A 27,941-nucleotide genomic window follows, 5' to 3' on the forward strand; every position below is an offset into this window, starting at 1 on the left:
GCAGGGCCTTCTCCCTGCAGGACTCCCGACGCCCGCGGAAGAGGTGAGGGGGGCCGACCGCGGCCGGCATACCTAACACTTTTGACAACACACCACAGGTCTCTCAATTTGTGGAACAATTTGCCTACACTCCTGCTGTTTTTAAAAACAGCATTAATGTTATGGCAAATGCGCTCCCAGATCTGCTCCTTCTGGTAGGAGCCCACTGTTTTAACCCTCATACTACAGAGAACACTGTGAGCCTTCATCACTTCCTTTACAAGGAGATCAACTTCCTTGGGCAGAAAATTAGGCTTACGCATGTGTCCTGGAGGGCCCTGAGGCATGGTGGTGCAAAGAAAGAAGGACCAGACTCCTTCCTTTTATGCTTGAAAAGGCATGTAGTGTGCGTAATATAAGTATGTATTTATGCATAAGTGGGCGGCTCTTATGAGTGTACATATTATGCGCATATTAAATTAAAATACACAGCAATGAAACATATGTATATGTTTGCTTGCATTATTGCGCAAACTTACCTGTGTTAATTCTATGGCTGTGTAGTAATGGAAAATATTATCTCTTTAATGTTCATTATTTTAACTATACATGTGCAGAAGAGGCTTTTCCACTTAATGGCCCGTTGTCTGATAGTAGATTTCATGCAAAGTCTATTTTATAAATATAAGAACACCTGTGTGCCTAGCGGTGTCCTGTATGATTAGTTGAGGAGTGGAAGGTTAAATGCTGGGATCTGAACTATTAGGCATCTTTTCTGCACCTTCGCTTAACACCACTAGGTTCCATTCTTGCTTAAGCTATGAGGACCACACCACCTAGCTTACTGTCTCTCTTTTAGGAAGTATAACTTCATTTTGGGAATATGTGTCTCCTAATCCTTTATTACATGATGGTGTCCCTCAACATATGTGGCCCACCTTGGGGTCTCTCCAAGTGTGTGCTCCTGTCCCTTCTCATTATTATTGTTTCTGTAAAATGTGAGCATGTGAAAGAGAGGATGCCAATTAGACTTCACATCTTCTTTCATCTGTGAGGCTTGATGTCAGGATGGACTTCAGTCAGGAAACTTGGCTCTTCCTTGCTTTTATCCATATATGGAAGAGCTTCAGGTGCACAGATCATAAGATCAGCAAGTAATGGCTGCTGTAACAGGCCTAGAGAAGGTCAGAAGGCTGCATAGCTTGCTCCTCTAGTATGGTACAGGTGGACCAGGAACGGCAGGTTCTTCATAGATCTTATGTTATTAGCTCTCGTCAGTGGAGCAGGACTCTACCAGAGTCTTTGTCATGTTTCTGGTGCCAAGTCTTCATCATGTTCCAACCAGAGTCTACTTCACCTTCAATGTGGTCCACAACCAACCCTCGGGTTGTGTAGGGCACTCAGTGGTGCAAGACTCTCCCAGAGTTTTCATCATGTTTCCAGTGCCAAGTCTTTATCATATTCCAAGCCCAGTGTCTGCCCTGCACTCGGAGTGGTCCATGACCAGCCTAGGGGCAGTGAAGGGTGTGATGTGGTGCAAGGCTCTACTTGAATCTTGAACTTGAATCTGAGTCTGTATCCTGAACCTTGAACCTGTACATGAATTCTGAACCTGAATCTGAGTCTGAATCCTGAACCTGAATCTTGAACCTTGAACCTGAATCTGAATCTTGACATGCACACTTATGTAAGCACATGCTTACCTGACTAATTGAAGAAAAATGCTGTGTAATGTTTCCTCGAATACTTCTTGAGCATGAAAATTAAGGGGCAGTTTTTAAAACATATGCGTGGGCGTAGATTTGTTCGCGCAACCCGGCGCGAACAAATCTACACCCGATTTTATAACATGCTTACCTTGAACCTGAATCTGAACCCCAGTCTAAGTCTGAATCTGAGTCGGAATCCTGAACCCAAACCTGAACATAAGTCTTCATCTAAGCCCCTAGTCTTCAGAGCCTTCATCTAGTCCTTGTTTCTAGAGTCATCTTCTGCCCTTGACCTCTATTTGTCCTGACACACAAGCTGTTCCTAAGCGGTGGGTCTGAAAGGGCGTTCGAGTGGCCAGAGGGCTACCCCAGAGACCAGTATTGCATTGCTGAGTCTCACTCCTGTGCATCCAGCTGCAGCGGAGTTTCCACGTCTTTTTTTTTTCCAAGTGTTCCAAGTCTCCAAGTGCTTCCAAGCTTCTATCTAGTCCATGCCTGGATACACTCAACTCCCGCGACGTGTACCATAGAGCCTCACCCTGGGGCTCTCCCTTTGATCAGGCCTCAAGCCTGCTCGCAACATTGTGAGATAGGAAAGAGATAGACTGATTACTGTTCCTTAAAGCCAACTAGGGCTGGCTAATGAAGATTAAACAAACGGTGGCATAGATTTTTTGTATAATGTGCCACTCAGGGGATATTGCCTATAATTTATACTATAGGATGACAAAATATGATGGACAAGTCTGCGTGTCTTGCTCCATACACCTCTACTGGTGATTTGAACCCCTGTTGCACATTTATTACCCTCACCCCCTAGTACATAGTAGCCTCAAGCAATAAACATCCCATACCTAACTATGCTTCCCTTTGCCTTCACCTTTCTCTCCAAAGGCAAGGGCTCTAAGTGCTTCAGTCCCTCTGTGCATTATACTCTGCAGCTGTTGGGTTTGTGACATATTGTGGACTCTTGGTCGAAAAATGGGCGGTCTGGGGCGGGGCCGCGGTCTAAACACCACCCCCTTGGTGGTGTTTAGTGTGCGGCAGTGCGCACATGTTATAAAATTGGGCGTAGATTTGTTCGCGCCGGGTTGCGCGAACAAATCTATGCCCGCGCATATGTTTTAAAAACTGCCCCTTTAATTTTTATGCTCAAGAAGTATTCGAGGAAACATTACACAGCATTTTTCTTCAATAGTCAGGTGGCCCCTAAACCCACACAGTCTGCATTCCCATCCACCAGCAATGTAAGTGTGCTGCATGTGTAAGGGTATTAGTAATGATGTATAAAGTATAGGTAAAGGATGAGACCAAATGTAGCAGAGGAGGGGCCAAGTAACGCGTTACTTAACACAGAGAGGACATAGATGGAGCTTGTTAACCAATCCAAGCTGCCATGAGGAATATCTTACCTCCAGCCCCATCCCTCCATGTGTGCAGCCAGTCCAGCCAGCGCCTCCGCTTCTGGCGCAGCTCCCTGGTCTTCTTCAAGTCCTCAATATGATGGACATTATTAGTCCATGGTTGCTGGCAATGTACTGGTATGTTAATAGTTATAGTTACCCATGCAGATGTGAATACCTATACCACACTAAATACCACCCCTAGTAACCCCCCATGCAAGGCCTGACCCTCACCACACCATTACTCTCATTCTACTTACCCCACATGGGTAGGATACACCATGATTAAATGAGGTGCAGCGCTGCATCCATGATAGCTTGTTGCACCTCAGGTCCCTCCACTCTCCTGCCAGATAGAAGAGGTTTGCCTTGTTGGCCATCACCAGGGATGCCAGGCGTTGGGTGTCCTGCTGGTAAAATGGGGCTGCTGCGCAAGATGAGGCATTTTCTGTTGTACCTCCCTGTGGATCCAGAAGTGGAATGGTGCTCAAGCATGTGCACCACCTGCATGTGCAAATGTGCGCATGTCATATGTTGTACGTGCACCTCTGCATGCAGGTTATGCACACACAAATGTGCATGTAACTGTGTGCATTTTGCAAAGTGTGTACATACTTTAGCGTGCCAGTAAAAATTCTGTCCCTTACATGCATGTGCTTACGTAAGTGTGCATGTCAGTGCACGTGCGCTTGCATTAAAATTGACCTTAGAGCATGCAGATAAAAATGCATGATTTATCTGATAATAAGCAGGATGTGGGTACATAATAAAACAGAAATACAAATAAAACTACTTTAAGATGTCTACATGTGAGTGCCAGAATTCTGAGTAACTCTGATATCCACTCCTGAACGTTTTTGTATTTTCCCAATGCCATACATTCTAACTCTCCAGTCTTATTTTTCAGACTTCTGGCATTCACATACAGATATTTCTAATCCTACTATCCGTTATCAGGGTCCAGAACTCAGTCTTACTAATTCTGGCATGCTATTGATCTATAATGTATATCAAATGCAGAGTGCATTTAATATTGTTGCTTTTATTTTGTATGTTTTATTTTGTGAGTCGCATCAAGCAAACCCTGTGGAGAGCGGTATAAATGATGTATCAAATCAATCAAGCAGTAAATAAATAAATAAATAAATAAATAAAATAAGAGTATAGGAGTGAAGCTATATTATCATCCACCTGGCCAGAAGGAAGAAACATTGTAAAATGCTAACAGAGATTAGACTGGCTAGCAAAATGGGCAACACATTAATAATGGGAGACTTCAATTATCCGAGTATTGATTGGGTTATTGTGACATTAGGACATGCAAGAGAGGTAAAGTTCCTAGATGCATTCAATGACTGCTACATGCAGCAGCTGGTCATAGGCCTGATGAGGGGGGGGACTATATTACAGTGTTTCCCAACCAGTGTGCCAAGGCAGTCTGGTGTGCCTTCAGATCTGATCAGGTGTTGCACAAAAGAGTCATCACTGCCTGATGCTTAGATTGAAGCCAGCACTTGGGATTTACTCTTAGCCCTTTGCATGTAGGAGCTCCTTTCTGAGAACATGTGTAATCATGCATGCCTCCTTTTCCTAGCTACAACATGAACCCTGGAGTATAGTAATTAATTCTAAAAGCCAAATACTAATTAATGGGCATCATTCTGGGCATGGATAGTGTACCTCACCTTATGCAGCACACACACTTCACACAGCAGCTCCTCCTATCCCCCCTCCTGAGCTTCCTCCTTGGAGACCTTCTAGCCTCTGTCCTATTCCCAGGCTGAATGAGATGGGGGAGTGTGCAGTGAGCACTGGATGTGGCTCATTCTGAGTGTTGAGAACAGCTGTAGTGAAGGAGCCCTGGCAGACACATAATGCAGCCAAGATCACTAACTGAGCAGGCTGCTGTACAACACTGAAATCTCTCTTCTGCATTTGCATATAGAGGAAACTGGTCCATTGTGATGGGTTCATGCATGTCTCTGTCCCATCTTTCCCTTTTTTTTATTAAATTTGGAAGAAACTGGTGGAGCTTTCAGTGCTTCCCTAGTACTTCTTTTAGCTGTTTAAGTTCTCTTTATATCCACACTGTCTGCTTGGTGGTGTTTAGTGTGCCACACAATATTTTGTTAATGTAAATGTGCCTAGGACTTGAAAACATTGATATACACTCTTATATATTATATCTAATTGTAAGTGGAACACTAGACCTGGTGCAAGAGATAAAGGTGGAGGATCTGCTTGCCAACAGAGATAATCACTGGAGGGCGAATACTAAGGAAAACTACTGCAGAAGTAACAATGAAAAGGGAGACTATGATAGAAAGAGGAAATTTGTTAGGAAAAAACTGAAAGGAGCAATCCACAAGGTTAAAAACTTGCAGGAGGCATGGACACCTTAAAATTACTATCTTTGAGGCCCAGATAAAATGTATTCCGTGCACTAAAAAAGGTCAAAGGAAAACCCATATGACTTCCAGCATGTTTTAATAGTGAAGTGAATGAGGCAATTAAAACCCAAAGAGCATCATTCAAAAATGGAAAGCAGATCCAAATGAGGGAAATAGGGAAAAGCATAAGCAGTGGCAAGTTAGATGTAAAAAAGTAATTAAGCAGGCTAAGAAAGAATTCCTAGTGGCAAGGAGGTGAGGGGAAGGCTGAGGATCAACTGGGGTCTGTGGCAGTGCACCAGGAGTGAGGTGGGGTGAATTGGATGTGTCTTATTTGCAGTCAGTTTCTATGACAGTAGTAGGAATATGGTTGCAAGATTGCAGAATTGCAGACAAGCTATAGGAAAGGAGAGACATGATAGGGACAAAAGAAATGGCAGCTAAAGGAAGTGAAATCCGTCCTCAGGGGAAGGGGGCACAATTCCCAGTTCTGCAGAGAAATGACAACTTGCACAAGGTGGGGAAACTTGGGTTCTGTGGATTGGGGGCAGGAATACTCCTGCAGGACCACTACAAGGGTAGTCCACTCCAAAGAATTTATGTTCCAAACAGAGAGAAAGTTTACTGAAGAAAAAAATAGTTTGGGTTCCAGAAATTACAGGAAAAGTTAAAAAATTTCAATCCAAACAATGCAGAAAGGAGAAAACAGCTACCTTTTCCTAGTGCCTCATGGAAACACCTTTTATACTATATTTCGTTCCATCCCCATGCCTGAGAACTCTCTGGATTTAGCCCGGAGATTCTGGAATTCTAAAAGAATTGCCAGCTGAGAACCAGGAAATCCAGGTTTTGAATCCCATTGATACTCCTTGTGACCTTGAGCAAGTCACTTTCTTCTACATTGCTTCAGGTACAAATTTAGGGGGTCATTTACTAAGTTGTGGCACTTGGTAAAATACCACTGAGAAAAATACTGTGGTTAATCTGTGTCTGGAAATTCTGTGCAATGGCAGCCCCATAGCTTGGGCCGCCATCTTGTTAAAGGAGCCTATGGGCTCAAAGTAAACCCACCGAGTCGTTGGCCAAACCCCTGGGGGTCTTGTGGCAGGGCATTAACACCTACAGTATTTGAATGTAATCTGCTTTGAAGAGCTGAATAAAGTGTGAAAAGCTGAATATAACAAACTAGATAAATAAATAAATAATAACTGGTAATATGGCTGGCCGGCTCCATTTTAACATTGCCATCACAGGGCTCGGAGCCTAGAATTGGTGGGAAGTGGGGAGCTTAAGGGGGAACTTGAGGTCCGGGAGTTATGGAAAGCCTGGGGGGCCTGGAATTTGTGAAAAAGGGTTAAGTTTGGGAGGCAGTGGTATGTACTGCAGCTATATTTTCTTTTCTTTTTTTGTTAAATTTTGCCAATGGGGAGTTAGGACAGGAGGTCTCACAAGACCCCTGCAAGACCCCTGGGGGTTTGGCCATGACTGGTGGGAGGTTTAATTTGTGCCAATTGGTCTCATTAAGACATGGCCCTGGGGGCATCTGGATGCATGTTAGCATGCTGATGTTCTCTGGGGAAAGTTAGCTAACTTTACATCAGATAATGAGGTTTGTGATTTTTAAGGCAAACCACATTATTTGTTTTCCATGAGATTACCTAGTTATGAGCTGCTTTGCATGCAAAGTAGCTCATTATCATACTTGCGGTATTGGGGGGAATATAATGTGCGGTGTTTATAATAATGCATGTTTTCGCTGCGTTAGTAAATGACTTCCCTTAGATTGTAAGCCCTCTCAGGACAAAAAAATACCTACAATACCTGAATGTAACTCGCCTTTAGCTACCAGTGAGAAGGTGCGAAATATAAGTAAATAAATAAGTAACAGTAGCTTTGCACCCTTAACAAGCATTTTCCCTGTTTGCATCTGCTGGGAGATTTTTGCATTTTTAGATCCTCCCCAGGTATTGGCCACCCCCCCTGATACAGGATTGGACAACTTCCCTTTTATAAACTGGGTTGACCAGGCGCAAATTGTGTTTGACTGTAGATTTGGTTTGGAGAGAACTGGAGTTTTGTTTGCTGGAGATCCCAGTTGGTCCCATGGCCTGCAAAAGGAGATATCAGGGAGAAATCCAGTTTTTTGCCCTCATGGACCAGAAGGGGTTCTTCCTGTGGAGAGAAGAGAGGAGAGATTTTCTGGACTTACAGAGAATGAGTTTGTTTTCCATGACCTGCCGAACCTAGAAGGAAGCCCCTTTTTAGGAAGGAGTGAGACTGCCTGTCTGTTTACCAGTCAAGTGGGCTGGCAGTGCTCTGTTGGCAGAAGTGTTTGTTTTGTCCAAAGGAGGAACTGTTTTGGCCTTCACCTTCCAACCCCACACTTTTTAAGCACTCTTTCCCTTTTTTTCAACTTTGGGAGAAGGACATTGATTCGACTAGGAAATGGACAAAGAGACTGTGATCCTGTGAGTCGTTATTCTTTTGCCTCTTATGACGGTTTTTGCTATCCTTGCGTGGATATTGTCCGCTAAGTTACAGTAAGCCATTTTTCTTTTGAACACCACTCCCAGTCTGCTGCGTGATTTATTTTTTTCCCTGTATCTCCTACTTAAGACCTGCTTGCTGAAGACAACCTAAGTGAGTACCATTTGGTCAAGGAGAGTGAGAGACAGGCAGGCCGATCTGAGCGCACTCTTAACGAGCAGTTAGACGCGGGTAAAATAGGCGCTAATCAATCCTCTTGTTATGACGGACCAACTCCGGAAGTGGATCCTTAGGCCGACTGACCCGAGGGAACAGTCGGGAGGCAGAAATCCCACTGGGCAGACGGAACTTCACCTGGAAACCCGTGACCCCTCCAGAGGAGCTGTGGGAGCCCGGGTTGCTAGGACTTAGGAGTCTTCACCCTGGAAGTCCGAGGTCCCCCCAGGAGGAGCCCGTAGGGACCCGGACCGCTGGGACTTAGGCGGAGACGAAGAAACCCAGGAGTGGAGTACGAACCGGAGTCGAGGCAGGTGGCTGGCAGACAGAAGACGTAGTCACGGACCGAGGTCAAGGCAGGCGGCAGGCAAGCAGGAGTCGGAGTCACGGACCGGGGTCAAGGCAGGCAGCAGGCAAGCAGGAGTCGGAGTCACGGACCGGGGTCAAGGCAGGTAGCAGGCAGGCAGGAGTCAGAGTCACGTACCGGGGTCAAGGCTGGCAGAAGTCAGGCAGAAGCAGAACCGCAAGGCAAGCAGAAATCCAGGAACCAGGCAGAGGTCGAACTCAGGGTAGGCAGAATCCAAAGACAGGCAGCAGGGAACAGGAACCGGGCAGGCAAGACGGCAACTAGATCTTCAAAGAAGGAACCTCGTTGCAAGGCACTTTGGAAACGCAAGTGCCTTGTTTAAATCCCCCGGCCGGCGTCTGACGTCACTGGAGGCGTGTCAGCACATCCAGGTGCTGACAGCTGAAAACACTGGCCCCCCCCGCGCGCGCGTTCCCCTGTCGAGGGGAGGAGTCTTCGGCGGCGTCTCCCTTGTGGAGACGCCGCTGCCATGCGGCCTGGAAGGCCCCGAATCTGGCGTTTTGCAGTGCGAATCCCGGCGCGGCAGAAAGAGGTAGGTGCCCGGTCACTAGCTTAGTGACCGGGACCGTAACACCTCTAATGCAATAAGAGGATTAGCGCCTATTTAACGTGCGTCTAACGCAGAGTGAACGAGATAGTGCTCATCACATGCAAATGCATGTAAATGAGACTATTACTCATTTACTCCCAATGCAAAAAAACGCACATTTATCGCTCAGATATTAACGCCCTAATTTAAATATTGCATGCCGCCCCCCCCCTCTCCCTTTGGGGCACCATGTGCTTGTTAAGAGAGCGGGTGCTGACTGTTCAGCACCTGCTTTCTACGTGCCTTTATTGCATCGGCCCCTGAGTGAGACACCCACCCCCCCCACACCATGGGCCCTGGAGGCTCAGATCCCTCCTTTCTGCCGGTGGAGCCCTGGAGCCCAGGGTCAGAGGTTTGATGCATGAGTGAAGGAATAGAGGACCAGGACAGTGAGAAAGGCCCAGGGCATTGCTATAGCCTCTAGGTTAGGTGTTCTAAACCCAAGAGGTAGTTACAAATAAATAAATACATTCCTTTTCCCACACACAGAAAGTCGGAAAAAACAAAGAAAAGGTTGTTTTTCTTCCTTCTAAATGGTTAGATTTTAAAAAAATCTCTCTCTGCACTGCATGTGCCCACTATACATGGACTTATCGTGCTATTTTTGGCAAGCCTTTGATTACAAATCTTGGTGAGGTGTTGCGTCATATTTTACAAAAGTTTGGTATTTCAGCTGCATATTCTCTTGGCATGCTGGTTACAATGGGTAATTTTGAACAGGTTTGGAGATTTTAAAAGACATAATGCCTGATACCTCTATTCATATTGATCTTAGTAATCGTTTAAGTGCTTTAGTGAGAGGAGGAATAGCCTAGTGGTTAGAGCAGTGGACTATGAACCAGGAGACCAGCGTTTGAGTCCTGCTGTTGCTCCTTGTGACCTTGGGCAAGTCACTTTACTCTTCATTGCCTTAGGTACAAAAACTTAGCTTGTAAGCCCTCCAGTGACAGAGAAATACCTGAATATAAACCAGTGAGATCAAATGTCAGTATATAAAATAAATAAAGCACACTCTTTAACTCCTGCTTGTTCAATGATACAGTAACTTAACAGTGAACAGATAGATTGCACTGACACTGTGGCAAAAGCCCAGCCCTCCTTGCTTTAAGTTTCTCCTTCCTTTATTTTCCAAATCTTTCTTTCTATTTTTTTTTTACTTTTTCTTTGGCTCTGAGAAAGAACTTCAGAAGCACAACATCTCTGTCTGAAATCTAACAGTGAAATGAGGGAACAAAACGGTTACTGCTCATTTCTGTTTCAGCTTAAAACAGAAGAGGAATTCATTGTCAAACCATGCCGGTGCCAGCAGGATAGGCTAATTGAAAAAAATACCTGACCTTGACTGGTCCTGCTTCTTCCTTGTCTCTTCCCACCATGGCACCATTCTGTTTGACTTGCAAACAAAAGCCCCTGCAGTTTTGCTTGCCCCATAGACTTCAATTGAATCTGAAAATGAATGCAAATAAACATGTTTGTTATTTCAGAGACACTAGCTATTCATTTCATCTAAAATGAAACAAAATGAAAATGGCCTGTTTTGCTTTGGGTTTTCTATTTATTTATTTGTTTATTTATTTATTTATTTATTATTTTTATATACTGACATTCATCTCAATTTGTTTCAAACCAATGCACAACCCTAAAACATTTACCCCCAGGGCTAAACTTAAAAGTCAGGTGAAGTCCCACAGAGTTTTATACACAAGTTTTGGATTGGGCAATTTTTTTTTCTGTGGCCTTTTTTCTCTTTCAAAAGTTGCTTGAACTTTTCTGCCTTTGGCAAAAACAAGTACTATTTGAACATTGTGCAAGAAAACTGATTTGCCAAAGTTTTGCACGTGGATTTTATTTTGAGAAAAAAAAAAAAAGAGTACAAGGCTAGATTAAAATGTCTCTAAGACACAGAAATAGATTTTCTGTCTGCAGACGAGGAGCACATCCTGCACATGAAATGTGCTGCTGCCTAATTCACAGGATAACATTAGCAAGTATTGTAAAAGCAAGTGGACTGTCTGCTGGACTTCCAAGGTAATGGAGTTATTGTGTAACTGCAGTGGCAGAATGAGGTTAACACAGAAGAAAGCTAATATGCTTGTAGTGGATCCTGCTTTTAGGGGATTTAAGATTGGAAAATGCAAACAGGACAGACTCTGAATTTAGAGCTAGGAAAATGGCATATTATGGTGAACAGACTTTGATACTCAGAAACTTTTCCCCCTTGTTTAGGAGAAAAATAAAGAGAAGATTGATAAAAATAAAGTCAGCATCATGAAGCAGATGTAAGGACATCTGTGATTGGATGCCTGGAGGTATGTTAATATCTAATACACACATGGCTTCTCAGAACCTAGCATGAAACCTCTGCTTCAGCTCTGTTTCTTTAATTTTACCCTTCCATTCTGCTACGTACTTTGTCACCAGCCAGGACGAAGATCTCTGCTGTATAACTGCTTTTCTTTCCTTTGCAGTCTCTGTCACTTGACTTCATTTCAGGGGTGCAGGGAACTCAGGAATGTATGCTCTTGTTTTAAAAACATTACATGATGTTGTCATGTATGGTTGTGCACAGCAAACTGTGTAAATAGCTAACTAGGCCCCTTGTTTTGCCATAATGCTTACTTCAAACATGCTAAGAAGGAGGATAAAAAAAGAACAATGCAGATATTTATTTAAAAATCTTGTAGCCCGCTACCTCCTATAGTGTTGTGTCCGTCGGTTCCCGACGCCTTCTCTCCGCCCTCCTCACCTCTTTGGAGCCTCCCTCTTCTCCCGCGGGAAGATTGGCTGCCGCGGCGTTCCTCTGCCGAGGTCCTCCAGCATCCCCGGACTGGCTCCACGCTGCTGACCGCCATGTTTCCTGGAGGCCTAGGGGTGTGTGCGCGGTCCCGACTGAAGTGCCGTCGATGGCGAGAACCTCGGGGGCGTCCCCCGAAGATGATGTCACCTGCGACGGATATTTAAGGTCTTAGAATTTGCTAACACATCGAGTTAGCAAGGATAAGGAATGACAACGAATTTGGATTTATTTATTTTATTTTATTTATTTAAGGGTTTTTTATATACCGAGGCACGTTTGCAAAACATCACCTCGGTTCACAATGTAACATAACTTAGCAACTAGCTTTACAATAAAAACATTAACAGGGAGAGGGTTAACAAGGGCAGGAGATGATAAAACGAGAATTATATACATATGTACAAGTTAGATTTAACAAGAGAGTTAAACAAAGCAGTCAGGATAATTAGGAGGGTGAAGTAATGAAGGGAAGGGGACGGGGGGGAAGGAAGTGGGGAGTTTGTTCTATCTGAGCTACTCTGCCTCCTCGGACTAACCAGGGGTACCCACTCCTCGGGGCCCTTGCTCTCTCTCTTACTTTGTAGATTGCCGCCTGGAACCAGTACTCGCTCCTCGAGGGCCCTTGTTCACGGACTTCTTCGAATTCACTTCTGCCTGGAAGTCAGCACTGCCTACTACATCTGTGAGTTACCATCGCTCTCTCAGAGCTTCCCCTGGAACCAGGTACTCGCTCCTCGAGGGCCTATACATTCCAGCTCCTGGGCTTCTATGAGACATTGTGTGAGTGTTACCATCAGGTTCGGTACATGAACTCTGCTTACCCTGCCTACTCACTATATTTCAGTTTCTCTACAGCTCAGCCTCCAGGGATCGCTGTTCCAGCTTCTGAGGGACTACAGCCCAGCCAGGCATTCCAGCTCACTACTGCCACCTCTGGTGGTTCAGTATACTGTCTAATAAAAGAACTAGTGTGTGTTTGTCTCCATACTCTGAGCCTGACTGGTGGTCCCTCTCGGGGTCTTCCCCGGGGGCATGGTGATCTGCCACTGGTCCAAGGATCCACCCACAACTCTCCTAAATACTACAGATTGCTAACTCCTCACGGAGAACACATCAGATTGCTAACTCCTATCTGATTGTTCCTCCCATCAGATAGCGGTTTCATTACATATACATAGTTCAGAACGGATAACACTAAAACATACATATTAAACATTAATCACATATCACATACAATGAGCATAACATACATTAAAATTATATTAAAACTACATCTCACTTTAGGCATATACTTTTTGAAAAAGAAATGTTTTTAATCCTTTCCTGAATTTTGTCAAATCTTTCTCTAATTGTAATACCTTAGGGAGAGAATTCCACAGTACCGGAGCTGCATACGTTACTGCCCACTTCTATATAAAATCAGATTTATACTCCGAGATTGAGAGGACCATGAATAGACTGGCCTCCTCAGATTGTAATGTACGTCCAGACTCATACTATTGGAATCTATCTTTCAATGAACAGGGATAAGCTGAATATAATTACTTATGTATTATAGTTAATAATTTAAAATGCGAACAGCTCCTTATTGGGAACCAATGCAGTTCCTTTAAAACCGAGGTTATGTGAACTTAATATCCCCGGCCACTTCTAAGTCCAGTGGCAGCATGTTGCACAAGTTGCAATGACCGAAGCAGTTTATGAATGAATTTTCTCCCTTAAAGTTCTATGTCAACATGTTACAATGTATTCCGCCCCTGAGGCGACAGTTCAGTTCCATGTAAACCGGTGCGATATGTATTGTATACAGGAACATCGGTATAGAAAAAAATTAAAAATAAATAAATAAAATAAATATCTGGTAAACCACTCCAGAGACTATTACAGTAGTCCAATTGTCCTGTCACTAAAGCCTGGACTACTGTTCAAAACAATTGTTGGGATAAAAGAAATTTTAACGATTCCACTAACTTTCATTTAAAAATTGCAGTCTTTGCAAGTCATAGGGGTGAAGAGTGAGACCAGAAGTCAATACCTCGCCCACATTTTTAGCCTCTGTTTGGACTAATGAATCAGTTCCTTCATAGCTAACTTGCAAATATATTGGTGGAGCTCTCCTTCCTATCCACAGGATTTTAGTCTTGGCAACATTAAGGGACAAACCCCGGCATCTTATCCACTCTCCAATCCTTCCCAAGCAATCATAAAACATTAAGGCATTGACAGAACCATTGATACAATTGGGAATATAAAATTGCACATCATCAGCATAGATGAAGTACAATATTCCCATAATTCTTCAAAAATGGTCCAAGTGGAGCCAGGAAGATGTTAAACAACCCTGACAACAAGGCCGATTCCTGAGGAACCCCTGAGCGCACTACTTTCCAGGTAGAGATGTCTGTACCCAGGGGCAGATTGGCCCACCGGGGGATCGGGCATCCCCCGGTGGGCCGATCGCTCCAGTCACGTGGTCTGCCTTGCTCGGCCGTGACAGAGCCGCGCTCGGCAGACCACGTGATGTGTCCTGGGCCGGCCTGGGCGGCGAATACCTGGGCCGGTCCGACATCGTGAATCCGCCGCTGTCTGTACCAAACTGAACTTTAGATTTTCTTCCAGTCATGAAAGACTCAAACCACCTATAATCCTGCCCACCCAATCCTACCTGGCATGATAGTTTTAACAGTAAATTATGGTCGATGGATGTAGAAAGCCGCAGACACATCTAACTGGACTAATAGTCCTGTAGCTCCTTTATCCACCTGACTGGAAAGGAAGTCTAATAATGATGTTAACAGATGTTCCGTATTGTATCCCTTCCTAAAACATAAACAAACATTCTGGTCCCAACCTTAGACTTTTTCTAGTTTGTAGGATGCTTATAAATCAGTTTAAAATATCTTTTTTTCAAATCTGCAGCCATCACCGGTGTTCTTGAAACTTTTTGAGTAAATATCTCTAGCCAGTCTATCTGTTTTGGAGGTTGATCCCTCTTTTTTGTTCTCTGTTCTGTAATTCCCATGACCATTGTGGCTCAGAGTTTTGAAGTCAGATGGAAGCTAATTAACAGATTCAGCCACTGACTTAGTACCAGCCCCCTAGCAAAGGATGACCCTGCACAATAAGAACTCTATGAGTGTTTGTACTGTTCATCAGAAGAATGTTGCTGAGTGAAAAATAGTCCTCTCACCCTACGGGCATCTCATTGCAAATGTCGCCTAAAACTTATTGGCTTCTTTCAATATAGATTTATCTCTAGGGATTCACTCAACCTTAAACCTGAAGTTTTCTTCACTTCCAGGAAATGTTTAAAAAAGGAAAACCTTATATAAGCAGAAATGAGACTTGCAAGATGTTAAAAAAAATATTTGCTTTCATGTTACTGTGCTGGGAGCATTGTTCCCTCAAAGCTGTGGGCATGTACTCATGCACACAGGTCATAAACTCCCCCCCCCCCCCCCCCCACACACACACAGCAAAACACAGTTTGCATAAGAAATCCCAATATGATTTGCATTATACTGGCTAGTGCAGAAATTTGAACTTAGCGAATAAAGAAAATGTTTGTGCACACAGTCTTTCAAAAATTAGTGGGAACATTAATTGGGAGCACATTACTAATGTTGCGAGTCAAATAAGATTGAGTTTTTGGTGCTAATGACTATAAAAGGAACACATTTTTAAAAAGTACATGCAGAGCAACAAACCCCATTTTCCCCATTATTGGCAATGACTGGCAGTGTGCATCCCACCTGGGCACTTTTCAGAGACTCGCATAGCATCCTCCAAATTTGAAATAGTATAAGACCCGTATAGTAGCTAGTAAGTCAACCAAAAAACCTCAAAAGTCAAAAGGAAAAAACAGGAAGGGTGGTGATGCTGGCAATGGTGGGATAAGATGGGGTAGGGTGGGGAGAATAAGACTTTTATAGCCAGGGAGTCAAAAGACACCAAACAACAATAATCTAAAGTAAATATAAGAAGCCAAGTGGAAATAATACTATTTAATGATTACATAGTCATACAAGAGAACCAATGCATTTGGTGCAAAAGGACTGTCAGAATTAAATTTTACTTATAGCACAAGCAATGTCATATATTTTTTATTATTTACTTAATTTCAGTTTTTGATACAAGCACATCAAGATTACAATATAACAAGGAAAATGAATAAAGAAAAGTAAAACAGAAATGTCTATTTGAGGCCACTGGAGAAAGTACAGAGAAAGGCGACTAAAATAAAAAAGGAGATGGAATGACTCCCCTATAAGGAAAGGCTAAAGAAGTTAGAGCTGTTCAGCTTGGAGAAGAGATGGCTGAGGGGGGATATGATAGAGGTCTACAAAATCATGAAAGGACTTGAACAGGTAAATGTAAATCAGTTATTTCTCTCTCAGACAATAAAATGACTAGGGGGCATTCCATGAAGTTAGCAGGTAGCTCATTTAAAACAAATCAGAGAAAATTATTTTCCACTCAATGCATAATTAGGCTCTGGAATTTATTGCCAGAGAATGTGGTTACAGCAGTTGATGTAACTGGGTTTAAAAAAAGTTTGGATAAGTTCCTAGAGGAGAAGTTCATAAATTGCTATTAATTAATAAGGAATAGTAGCTTGGGATCTATCTAATGTTTGGGTACTTGCCAGGTAATTGTGACTTGGATTGGCCTCTATTGGAAACAGGATGCTGGGCTTGATGGACCCTTGGTCTGAAGCAGTATGGCATATCTTATGTTCACATGTTGTGTGTTCACATGCTGCAGAGTTGTTAGTGTTTGAGGTAGTTGTGGATGGATCCTTGGGCCGGTGGCAGATGACCACGCCCTCGGGGGAAGATCCTGAGAGGAACTACCGGTCAGGCTCAGAGTATGAAGACAGACACACACTAGTTCTTTTATTAGACAGTATATGGAACCACCAGAGGTGGCAGTAGTGAGCTGGAATGCCTGGCTGGGCTGTAGTTCCTCAGATACTGGAACAGCGATCCTGGATGACTGAGCTGTAGAGAAACTGAATATAGTGAGTAGGTAGGGTATGCAGAATTTAGGAACAGAACCTTGATGGTAACACTCACACAATAGTCTCTTAGAAGCAGCCCAGGAGCTGAAAAGAAGTAGGCCCTCAAGGAGGAGTACCTGGTTCCAGGGAACGCTCTGAGAGAGAGATGGTAGCTCACTGGTGTTATAGGCAGCGATGACTTCCTGGCAGAAGTGGTATTCAGTAGCAAGTCCGGGAACATGGGCCCTCGAGGAGCGAGTACCGGTTCCAGACTGCGATCTGAAAAGCAAAGAGAAACAAGGTCCCCGAGGAGCAGGTACCCCTGGTAAGTCCGTGGAGGCAGAGTAGCTAGGAGCGTAAGAAAACCATTCCTTGCTAACTCAATTAGTTAGCGATTTCAGAGACCTTAAATATCCGGTGGAGATGATGTCACCTCAGGGGGACGCCCCTGAGGTTCACGCCACTGCTTGTACTTGAGTCGGGGCCGCGCCGCACGCGCGCTCTTAGGCTGCTGGGAAACATGGCGGAGTGCAGTGTCTAGCTGGTCCGGGGACACCAAAGGAGAACGGCACGATGACACCGCGGCAGCCAAACTTCCAACAGGCAAAGAGGGAGTTGCCAAAGAGGTAAGGTGGGCGTAGTGGAGATGTCAGGCTGCGACAGTCGCAACAAGAGTATGATGTGCAGGATGAGAGAGGCAATTCAAGGAATTGCCATTCGAGGGAGAGGTAAAGGCAAAGGGAAGCATTGTTAAGTATGGGACAACCCTATCATCAAGGTGCAGGCTTCCCTATTGATAGGTGAATGGACATCCAGATGATTGATATAAGCAGGATGTAAATTGATGGAGGCTACTATGTGCTAGCAGATAAAGGTAAGAAATGTGCAACAGGGTTGACAATGACTGCTAGAGGTGTACATAGCAAGACATGTAGAGTCCTGATGTAACACTTTGTTCTATTGGATCAGGGCCCTATTGTTTACATGTAAATCCATATTGGAGTGGGAGTAAAGTCCCTAAAAGCATGCCAGCTAGGCTACACTGAGTCTTTCCTAAACTATTTCAGGATAGTGGAGCCTGTGAAGGACATGTGAAGGATGGCTACTGTAAGGTGAAGGCTGAAACTGCGTGTGGCGGGAGGGGGTGGGATTAGTGTGGTACTTGACGTAGAGAGGACATAGATGGCGCTAGTTGACTATTCCCATTTGGCCTGAGTAATATCTTACCTCCAGCACCAACCCATCAAGCGTGCAGTCCATCATGCACCTCCACTTCAGGCAAGGCTCCCGGGCCTCCTTCTTCAGGGCTTCAGTCTATAGTAGAAAAAAAGGATGACCCCCATTAATAGGGCACTGTTGCTGTCAATGTGAGTGCCATAGTGATATGTTGCTGTGGATTGTTAATCTTTAAGACGTGAGCAGCTGTAGAACACTTAACATCCCCAAAAACCATCTCCATGCATTGAATTGCCCTCTCCATCCCGATCCCCACCCTCGTCTAGCATCCCCTAGTTCCCTTCCCATGCATGGCATGACCCTCTGCACCCCTATTACCCCCATACTACTTACACCATGTGGGAAGGAGGCACCATGGTTGAACGCAGTGTGCAGTTTGTACCAATGATTTTGGTTGCAGCACGAGTTCTGCTGCGCCCCTCCCACAAAGTACAAATTGTGATCATTTTCCACTACTAGGGATGCCAGCTGCTGGCTGTCCCCGGAGGTGAAATTGGGCTGCCGGGCAGGATGAGGTATGGTCAGTATCCAGCGTCACTGTGGGTCCAGAAGTTGTGCATCACTGAAGCGGGCACATAACCTGCTCGGGCAATCAAGTGCGAGATGTGTTATGTGTGTGCCTATGTGCGGATGAAACACATGTTTGCGAATGGCAGTATGCTCATTTTCTGCATTACACGCATACTTCAGCATGTCATTTCAAATCCCTGCAATTGGCGCTTGCGCCCACGTAATTGCGTAAATATGCACATACACGATTGTTTTAAAATTAGTCAGTTAGATTTCTAATGCTATGGATGGGATACATACCACTTTTCAAAAAAGCAACTTGTAGAAACAATTTTTTTTTAAGAATCAGAACTTCCTTCGTAGATCTTTTAAATTTGGGCTTCCTACAAGTCAGTTTTTTAGAATTCAGAGAATTTGTTGATCTACTGGTACGGTCCCGGGCCGTACCCCGGGACCTCCACTCACCTCGCGGCCCGGCCTGGCCGCGGGAATCCCCCTTCGGCCATCCAGGCCCAAAACGCGCCCTGCTGCGGCATTCTCCTTGTGAGGGAGACGCCGTCGACGATCCGCGGCTGGCCCTGCCCCCTAGGTGCGCGTGCGCTCCGGGACTCAGGATTTAAAGGGGCCAGCGCGGAAAACGGAAGACAGCCTCCTCACTGATGGCAGACGCTGCTGGGTTATTTAAACCTGGCAGCCACAGCTGAGCTTCACCTTGCAACGAGGTTCACTCTTCGGAGTATCTAGTTGTGCTTCCTGCTTCCCAGTTCCTGACTGCCCACGATGTCTGACTTCTGGCTCCTGACCCTGCTTCGTCCACTGACTCCGGCTTCAGCTTCCGCTCATGGCTTTGACTTCGGCTTCTGACTCCTGGCTTCTGACCCTGCTTCGCCCATTGACTCTGGCTTCAGCTCTCTCTCAGGTATCCGGCTCTCCCCTCACCCAGAGGTCGCCTCAGTCCCAGCGGCCCGGGTCCTCACGGGCTCCTCCCGGGGGGACCATGGGCTTCCAAGGGTGAAGACTCTCCTGGTCCTTGGTTGCATAGGATCACACCTAAGGCCAAGAGGCCCGGGTCCCTACGGGCTCCTCCTGTTACAGTCCTGGACGTGCCCCGGGTCCTCCACCTACCACGCGGCCCGGTCCGGCCGCAGGAGACCTTCGTCGGCCCGGTCCAGGCACAGGAAACCTTCGTCGGCCTCCCAGGCCTGGAACGCGGCCTACTGTGGCGCTCCCCATTAGAGGGAGACGCTGTCGACGGCCCGTGGCTGGCCCCACCCTCTAGGCACATGTGCGAGCTGGGGGCTCGACATTTAAAGGGGCCAGCGCAGGAATCGCTGGACAGCTTCCTGGTGATGTCAGATGCTGCTGGGTTATTTAAACCCGGTAGCCACAGCTGTACCTCGCCTTGCAACGAGGTTCCTCTGTCTCAGAATGTCTAGTTGCTGCTTGTCCTGAGTACACTACTCCGTCTTCTGATTACTGGCTTCTGACCCTGGCTCCGTCCACGACTCTACTTCAGCTTGATCCTTGGCTTCTGACTCCGTCTTCTGATTCCTGGCTTCTGACCCGGCTTCGTTCCTGGACTCCGACTTCAGCTTCTTCCACCTCCTCAGGTATCTGGCACCCGTTGGCCCCGATGGTTCTCCTAAGTCCCAGCGGCTCGGGCACTCACGGGCTCCTCCCGGGGGAGCCGTGGGCTTCCGAGGGTGAAGACTCTTCCGTCTCCTGGGCCCAGCCGTCCTCTTCGTCCACCTCAACGGACGCTGCCCGGATCCTTGGTCGCATAGGGTCCCACCTAAGTCCAAGAGGCCCGGTGGTGAAGCCCTTCCGACTACAGCTACAGAGCCGCCTCCTGGCTGCGACGTCCACTGTGAGTTATCCCGCAGTGCCACACCCTCAGTCCAGCCGGTCCAAGGGTCCACAACCGTAACATCTACAGAGGAATTTAAATATAAAACATATAGGTTAGCCATATTTTTTTTTTGAGCAAGGATATCCTTTACCTTTACCGGCAGTGAGAAAAGCATACTCAGATAAGACAACATTATTATAGTATTGCCGGGGCCACACACAGGCCCGGGATGCATGTGCGCTCAAACATTCAAACAAATCTGGGGATATAGCTAAGAGCATAAGGTGACCTTGGCATGTGTCATCCTTACAGTCGTTTTTCTCTGAACCTCCACATGGGTGGTAACTTTCAAACATGCATGTGGGTGCACATATACATGTGTGCTTCGATGTATATCAAGAGACGTGGCCATTTTATAACATATGTCTGCACATAAGCGTGCCTATGCTTGCGCCTAATTTTAAGCTTGTGTGTGCCCAGCAGCACAAGTTGGCTTATGGATACGTAACTGCCTGTATTTTGAAACAGATGCATGTCCAGCCAAGGACCAGTTTCACCAGTTTGTCCACCAGTTCGCCCAGTGCTTTCCTAGGTTGTCCCAAACTTCCTGGTTATACAGCTTGCACACTGCATAGTTACTCCAGACAACTCAAACCCCCTTATAGATGCCTGTATTTTTGTTTTAACTTACACCTCCTCTATAGCAGAAGTAAAGTTATGCGGCACTGGATCCGAGTGCGTGCCCAGGCATGTAGGCACTTGCGTGCACTTCTGTTGGCCCTACCCTGTATCGCCCGTGCCTTACTCACGCCATGCCTACACCACACCCCTTTTATCTTTTGCTGCGAGATGTGCTTGCATCAGCACTTGTGCGTGCATCTGCCCGCTTTATAAAATAGGGTGTACATGCACTAGTGCTAGATGTGTGCCCATCTCCAGATTTTGGCGTGCGACCAGTTTTTAAAATTCACATCTTATTGTTTATACCCAACCTCCTAATATGTGGGACAAAGTGGTCAAACTGGTGGTGCCTAGTCTTTCTATCGATCAGAGCAGTAGTTTGACTCTAGGACATTACCCCTCTCACCCATGTGAGATGGGTGCAACAACAATACCTGAAAATTCTTGACAACATCCAGTGACTCATTTTGAAGTAAAATACTAAACATATATAGATTGTGGCTTAGCAAATGTGGTGTAAATAGATTGTCCTCTATATAGGGAGAAATATGTGTCCTATCAGGGTTCGACTTATTAAACATAAAAGTTGTCTTACGACATGTAAAGAGCAAGTCCCTAGTGTGAAACACTGTTTATCTTATAACCATGGGTTCAAAGATCTACGATGGATTATTGTAGAGGCTACTGTAGTGCCACAGCGGAGACAGGGGGAGTTGATATGATGTCTATTTTACATAAAAAAGAACAGCGATAGATTTTTTTTGTTAGACACCACTCAGCCCAAAGGGATGAATGAAACTATTGATTGGTTCAGTTTGATTTGAAAGCAGGTAGAACACTATTTTTGATTGGCCTTGGTGGCTATTTTTTTTTATTATAGCTACCCTATCAGGTATTTATTTCTGACTTCTTTTCTGGTGATTGGTTACTTTGTAATCACATGGTATACTTAAAGATATGCTGCGCATATGGTGGAGTCCATGTCTGCAGAAGCACATGCTGAAGCCTGAGACCCCTGAGTATGACGATCTGTATATTATTTATGTCTCTGAAAAATCGAAGGAAACATGGCCAGTGTTAGATTTCTTGAAGATGAGAAGGCAGTGTTGCAGCAGATGGAACATTTGTAGGAGATGCCCAAATTAAGCACTGAATGTTTTATGTGACTTGCAGTTTTAAAAGAAAGGACATTTTATATGAATTGAGAAATATCCAAAAACGTTTTGAGACCAATGAATTTATCTTTTGAGCTATCTCATAATGTTATTGTGACAAAAAGTCCTCTTATAGGAAGGACTTTTATCATAATTAGTGTGTTTCCATCTTGGTGGTTCTTTATTACTGAGAGGAAAACAAATCATTTCTTCTCTCTCCTTTGTTCCTTTCTGATCAGCGAGCCACTAGAAGACAGCCCTGTAATCATTTCTGCACCCCCCCCTCCCTGTGGATGTGTTTTTAAAGTTGGGGGCTGGTCCCTAGGCCCACACATCGAAATAGTAGCAGAATTATCAGGCATGCAGTCAGAGGGGCCGATGCAATATTTTGGCGCAGAAAGCAGGCGCTGAACAGTCAGCGCCCGCTTTCTTAAAGTGCCCCCAGGTGCCCCCCCCCCGGGGGTGCCATGCAATATTTAAATTAGGGGGTCACGTTAGCAAGGAGGCGCTAGGGACACTTGTGCGCCCCTAGAGCCTCCATGCTAAGGAGATCCCAAGTGTGTTGGCCCTCTGCCGAGTTTATCGAGTTTATCGGCTTCGGTTTCCCTAAATGCCGCACAGTCAGGGGTTTAGGGAACGGACGCTTCTCAATTGAGTGTCCGTTTCCTGCACCCAACTGCCGGCACTTTTTAAAATTTAAATTATTTTAGTTTTTCCTCCTACTTAATATCGCAACGATATTAAGTAGGAGGCAGTACAGAAAGGCAGTTTTTTCTGCTTTTCTGTACTAATTTAAGGAACACTCAGGTATTAACGCCTGCTCCAGGCAAGTGTTAATTTCTGATCGCTAAATGTGTGCCCTAGACTTTTTTTTTTTTTTGCATCGGGAGTGAATGCCTAATAGCCTCAATCACATGCATTTACATGTGATGAGCGCTATTAGATTCACTCCGCGTTGGACGTGCATTGTAGAGGCGCTAATCTACCCGCGTCCAACTGCAGGTTATACAGCGTATACACTGTATCGCATCGGCCCCGGAGAATGTTAAGCCTGTGCTCACTTCTGAGGCTTCACAGTGGCTCAGCCCATCATAGCTTCCTTACAGGTGGCAGACCCTCAGAGCGGATCACAAGTTGACAGTCTCTGGCTGCATTCTTTAAGATCCCTCTGCTGTCTTGGTGATTCAGGCTGAAAACCAGGCCCAGCTTTAAAAAACAAAATCTGCTGGCTGGCTGGCTAGGAGTGGGAAGGGAAGGAGAGGGAAGGAACACTTTTTTTTTTATTAAAGAGAATACTAGGGACTGACTGAGACGAGGATTGCCAGCTGGCTCCAGAGACAGATTTAGGATTTTGGCACCCTTAGGTACTGTTGGTGCTGTCAACCCCTGTCACCCGCCCCCCCCCCCCACCCCGAGGTTGAACAACAGGGAGCAGATGGTCTCTAAGACCCAGTCCCCCAGTCTCCTGTGGCAGCTCAGGGGAGATTCTGTGTGAAAATGTAAAAAATTCTGAAACCAAAACATTTCTATCTTTTATATTACATTATAAAAATAAATTAGTTTTACAGTATATGTATTAGTATAATTTATAACTTATTTTATTTTTATTGATGAAGAAAAGTAATCTAAAGTATCAGTACAGGGAGGAGACCTCAGATACAGGAAGAGATAGGAAGAGCAAGGGAGAAAGGTCAGGAATGGGGTGAGAGAAAGGAAGAGGAGTGCGAGAAGAAAAGAGGACTAGGGATGGGGAGGATTAGGAAATTGGGATGGGGAAGAAGAGGGAGAGAGGCGGCTTCATGGATTGAGGAAGAGGAGGGAATGGGAAGGGTTGGGAAGTGGTTTGCAGGATCTGGGGAGAAGGGAGAGGTAGGAAGGGAGCTTCCAGGATTTAGGGTTAGAATCCAAGAACAAGGGAGGGAGGGTTTGAATGGCAGTGAGTGGGAAGAGAGGAGGGAGGTGTCTTTACCATGCTCCGGTCTTGCTCCTTCTTGTATTCCCTCTTTAGCATCCCACCCAATATGACATACCCGTACACTTGGAACCCATCCCTTCTCTCTCATACACATGAACACTGCCCCCTATCGCACACAGAGCCATACACAACCCAGCCAATCCTCCTTTCATCCCTCAGCCTTTCTTCCCACTCTCCAATTATTTCTACTCAGCCCCTCCTAATCTCCCCAAAATGATCCCTTTTTGCTCACTGGCAGGAAGAGAGCGGTGCCACTTGAGAAAGTGCTGATGAAGTTTCCACTCCCACCGGCAGGAAGACAGCAGCGTGGTTTGAGATGTGCTGGTGAGGGTCCCACCTTCACTGGCAGGAAGATTGTGATGTGCTTTGCTGACGAATCGGCAGCAGAGAGTTCCGTACAGATGCGGCAGCACTTTTTGATCAGGTACAGATGCAGGTTCTCATGCCCCATTGGTAGAAAGAAGAATGGCGCGCTAGTGAAGTCTCTCCCCCCCTCTCAATGGGCAGTGAAATAACATTGCTACTAAAGCCCAGAAGAAAGGAGGCGAGGAAGCCTGAGAGGTATGTGTGTATAAAAGGGAGAGGCTGCATGTGCATGAAATCCTGCATGTATGTGTGAGAACCTGTGTTATAAATGTGTGTGAAATCCTACATATATATGTGAGAGAGCCTTTGTGTGTGTGTGTAAGTGCCTGTGTGTGAGTATGAGAGCCTGCGTTTGTATATGAGACAACTTGCCTGTGTATGAGAGTCTGCATGTGTGTATGAAAGAGAATGCCTGTGTGTGACAGCCTGCGTGTGTGTGTGAGAGGGCGTGCCTCTATGTGTAAGAGAGACTATGCAAATGTGTGCGAGAGAGAGACAGAACACCTGTGCGTACATGAGAGCTTGCATGTGCATGAGAGCAAGACAGAACCTGCATGTGTGCATGAAAGAGAGCCTGTGTGTGTGAGAGAGCCGTATTTATATGAGAGACAGAGAGAGCACCTGTATGTGTGAGGGGGAGAAAAAAGAAGATAAGGTTTGTGCAGCCCCCTTCCCCCAAATCTGTGACAATTTCTGGGTAACTGGAAATCAAAAGATCTCAGGTATTTATTTATTTTATGGTCTGGAGAGCTAGAGATTTTTAATCCTGTTATTTTAAATTTTCGGGTGTTTTCATGTGTCTGCTGTGAGGAGAAAGCTTGTGCATATCTCCCACCCCTGACTAATCCACGACAATCTCAGGGTGACTGGATTCTAAATTTCCCAGGTATGGAGAGCAGAGGATTTTTTTTAAGCTTAGTTTTAATTATTGGGTGATTGATGTGTCTGCTGTTTTGAAATATTTTATTGATGTTTAGGAAATTAAAACAACAGTATTATGTATTTGTAATCACTGGATGGTCTAGTCATCAGCTGTTTTGAAATATTTATTTTTTATAAGTCTGGTTTTATTGTTATAATTTATGTTTTATATTTATTTTATTGTTTGTTGTTTAATGAAGAATGGTGATGTTTCTGTTTTTCCATTGTTGAGCTGCATACAGATTCTGGCTTGTTTTGGTTTCCAGTTCAGTTTTTGTCTGCATGTTTCTATTTTTATTTTATTATCTCTTTATTCTGTATTTAGTGAGGGTGTGTATGTGTTCTGTATGTGTGACTGAGGTGAGGTATTCTGTGGGCATGTAGTTTCTGTTTAGGGTTCTATAACAGCTTGGCTTGTTCTGTTTTCCTAATAGTAAGTGTATTGGTAATTTAGGGTCTGTTGTAATATTTTTAGTGTTGTCTTTTCATAGGTACAGTTGTTACTGTGAGTGTTGGCAGGTAGTGCTGTTTTAACATGGGAGGTTTACTATATTGAAATTGTACTTCGGTTTACTCATGGTTTTCTTAGAATAAGCCCACAGCCGGCACTTGGTAAAATAGGCCTAATTCGTTATGGATTCCAAGTGTCTTTTTTTGCAGGGTTTTGTGTTTGGCACCACAGTAGTAGATATAAATCTATACATGCTGTAAGTGATGTTTTCACCTCACAAGACTGTACATTGAATGTTCTTTTTCCTGTAAACGATTATTAATGCATAATGTTTAATTGTATGTGGGAGGGGTTGGGGGGAACAAAGCTGCAGGGTTTGGCTAGGGCACCGACCCTGAGGGAGTACGTCACACACAGACCCTCACCATTCACCCATTTCCTGTTTTCCCAGAGTGTAAATGCAGGGATGCAGGTGGTAGGGTTCCTGGGAGTGGGCCTGATTACCAGCTTCCTAGCAATATTGGAACTGACACTCTCGCTGCCACTCCTTTAGGAATCCTGACCCTACCTCTCCCTTCCCCAGCATTTCAGATCGCCAAAAAGGCAAAACTCCAAGGGGGACCTCTTCCCCCTTTTGCTGATTTGACCTGTGCCCCACCGTGGAGGGGGAGGGAGAGGTGCCATCACATCCCTCCCCCTCAGGCAGCAGATTGCCTTGAGCCGCCCCTGTAAATAAGAGCAACATTTTAGGAAAGCTTTTTTTTTTTTTTTAATTGGCTAACTACCTTCTTAAAATCACGTGAACCAACCGTAGGAGGGCTGACCCATGAGACTGAAGAGCAGGGAGAAGGGGGAAAGAGACCTTCCCTCCCAGCTCATCAATAATTTTCAGGAGGGATTGCCTCCCGCAGCCACTCCTAAATTAAAGAAAGTAGCTAACCAGTCTCTGGCATATAAAATGTCAAGAAATGCTGAGATTTATAACTTATATTAATGACGAGCAAACACCCAAGTGCAATGGAAGCGTTTCAGGATTTTTCCAAATGTAGAAAGAACTGCATCATATCCATTGGACAGGTAGGCGATTCTTTTTTAGAAAATCCTGGCCCTCACCAAGAGAGGGCCAGGATTTTCTTTTGTGCACGGAGGCAGCTTCCGCTGAACATCTGCCAAGCCTCTTCTCTGCCACAATTCCAACCCTTAGTCCATCAACATTTTTGTTCCTTTCCCTCCTTGTTCTTTGCCACTCTCTTTACTTTGGAATTCAGCTCTGTCTATGATGTTTTATGACTGTTTCTACCTTACACACGAGTGATTTAAATAAAAGCATCAGATCAATTAAAAAAAAAAAAAAAAAAAGGAATTGAGAAGGCTGACCTGGCTGCGAAACCCAAAGCATCTAAACGAGTCCCTCACCGGGTGATGTTCATTACCTTCCCGCTGTTTCCGTGCCTTTGTAGGTGGCATTTCCCAGGCCTTTTTGTTTTGTTTGGGGGTTTTGTTTTGTTTTTTTTTTTGTTATTTTTACCCTCATGCTGCTTTAATTTTTTTTTCTCCTTCAAATTCCATTCAGTTCTGAAAATATCATTACCATTGCAAACAAGGCAAATGTGTTTATCAGAAACTGCAAATTCCTTTAGGGCCTCCTAGGATTAATCACGGTTATAAAGTTTTATTAAACACAATTTTTGTTTAATGACAAGCTCCACCAGTCCTTCCCATTCCGAACCAATCCTGTCCTAAGGGTGTATCTAACACGGCAGATTGTTTTCACCAGACTCTCCAGACAATCCCTGATTGCTTTGTCATGCACGGAGATATTTTTCTTCCTGGATAATTTGAACTTCCTTAAAAATCACATC

This window comes from Rhinatrema bivittatum, chromosome 2, assembly GCF_901001135.1.
Source record: "Rhinatrema bivittatum chromosome 2, aRhiBiv1.1, whole genome shotgun sequence".
Lineage (NCBI taxonomy): Eukaryota > Metazoa > Chordata > Amphibia > Gymnophiona > Rhinatrematidae > Rhinatrema > Rhinatrema bivittatum.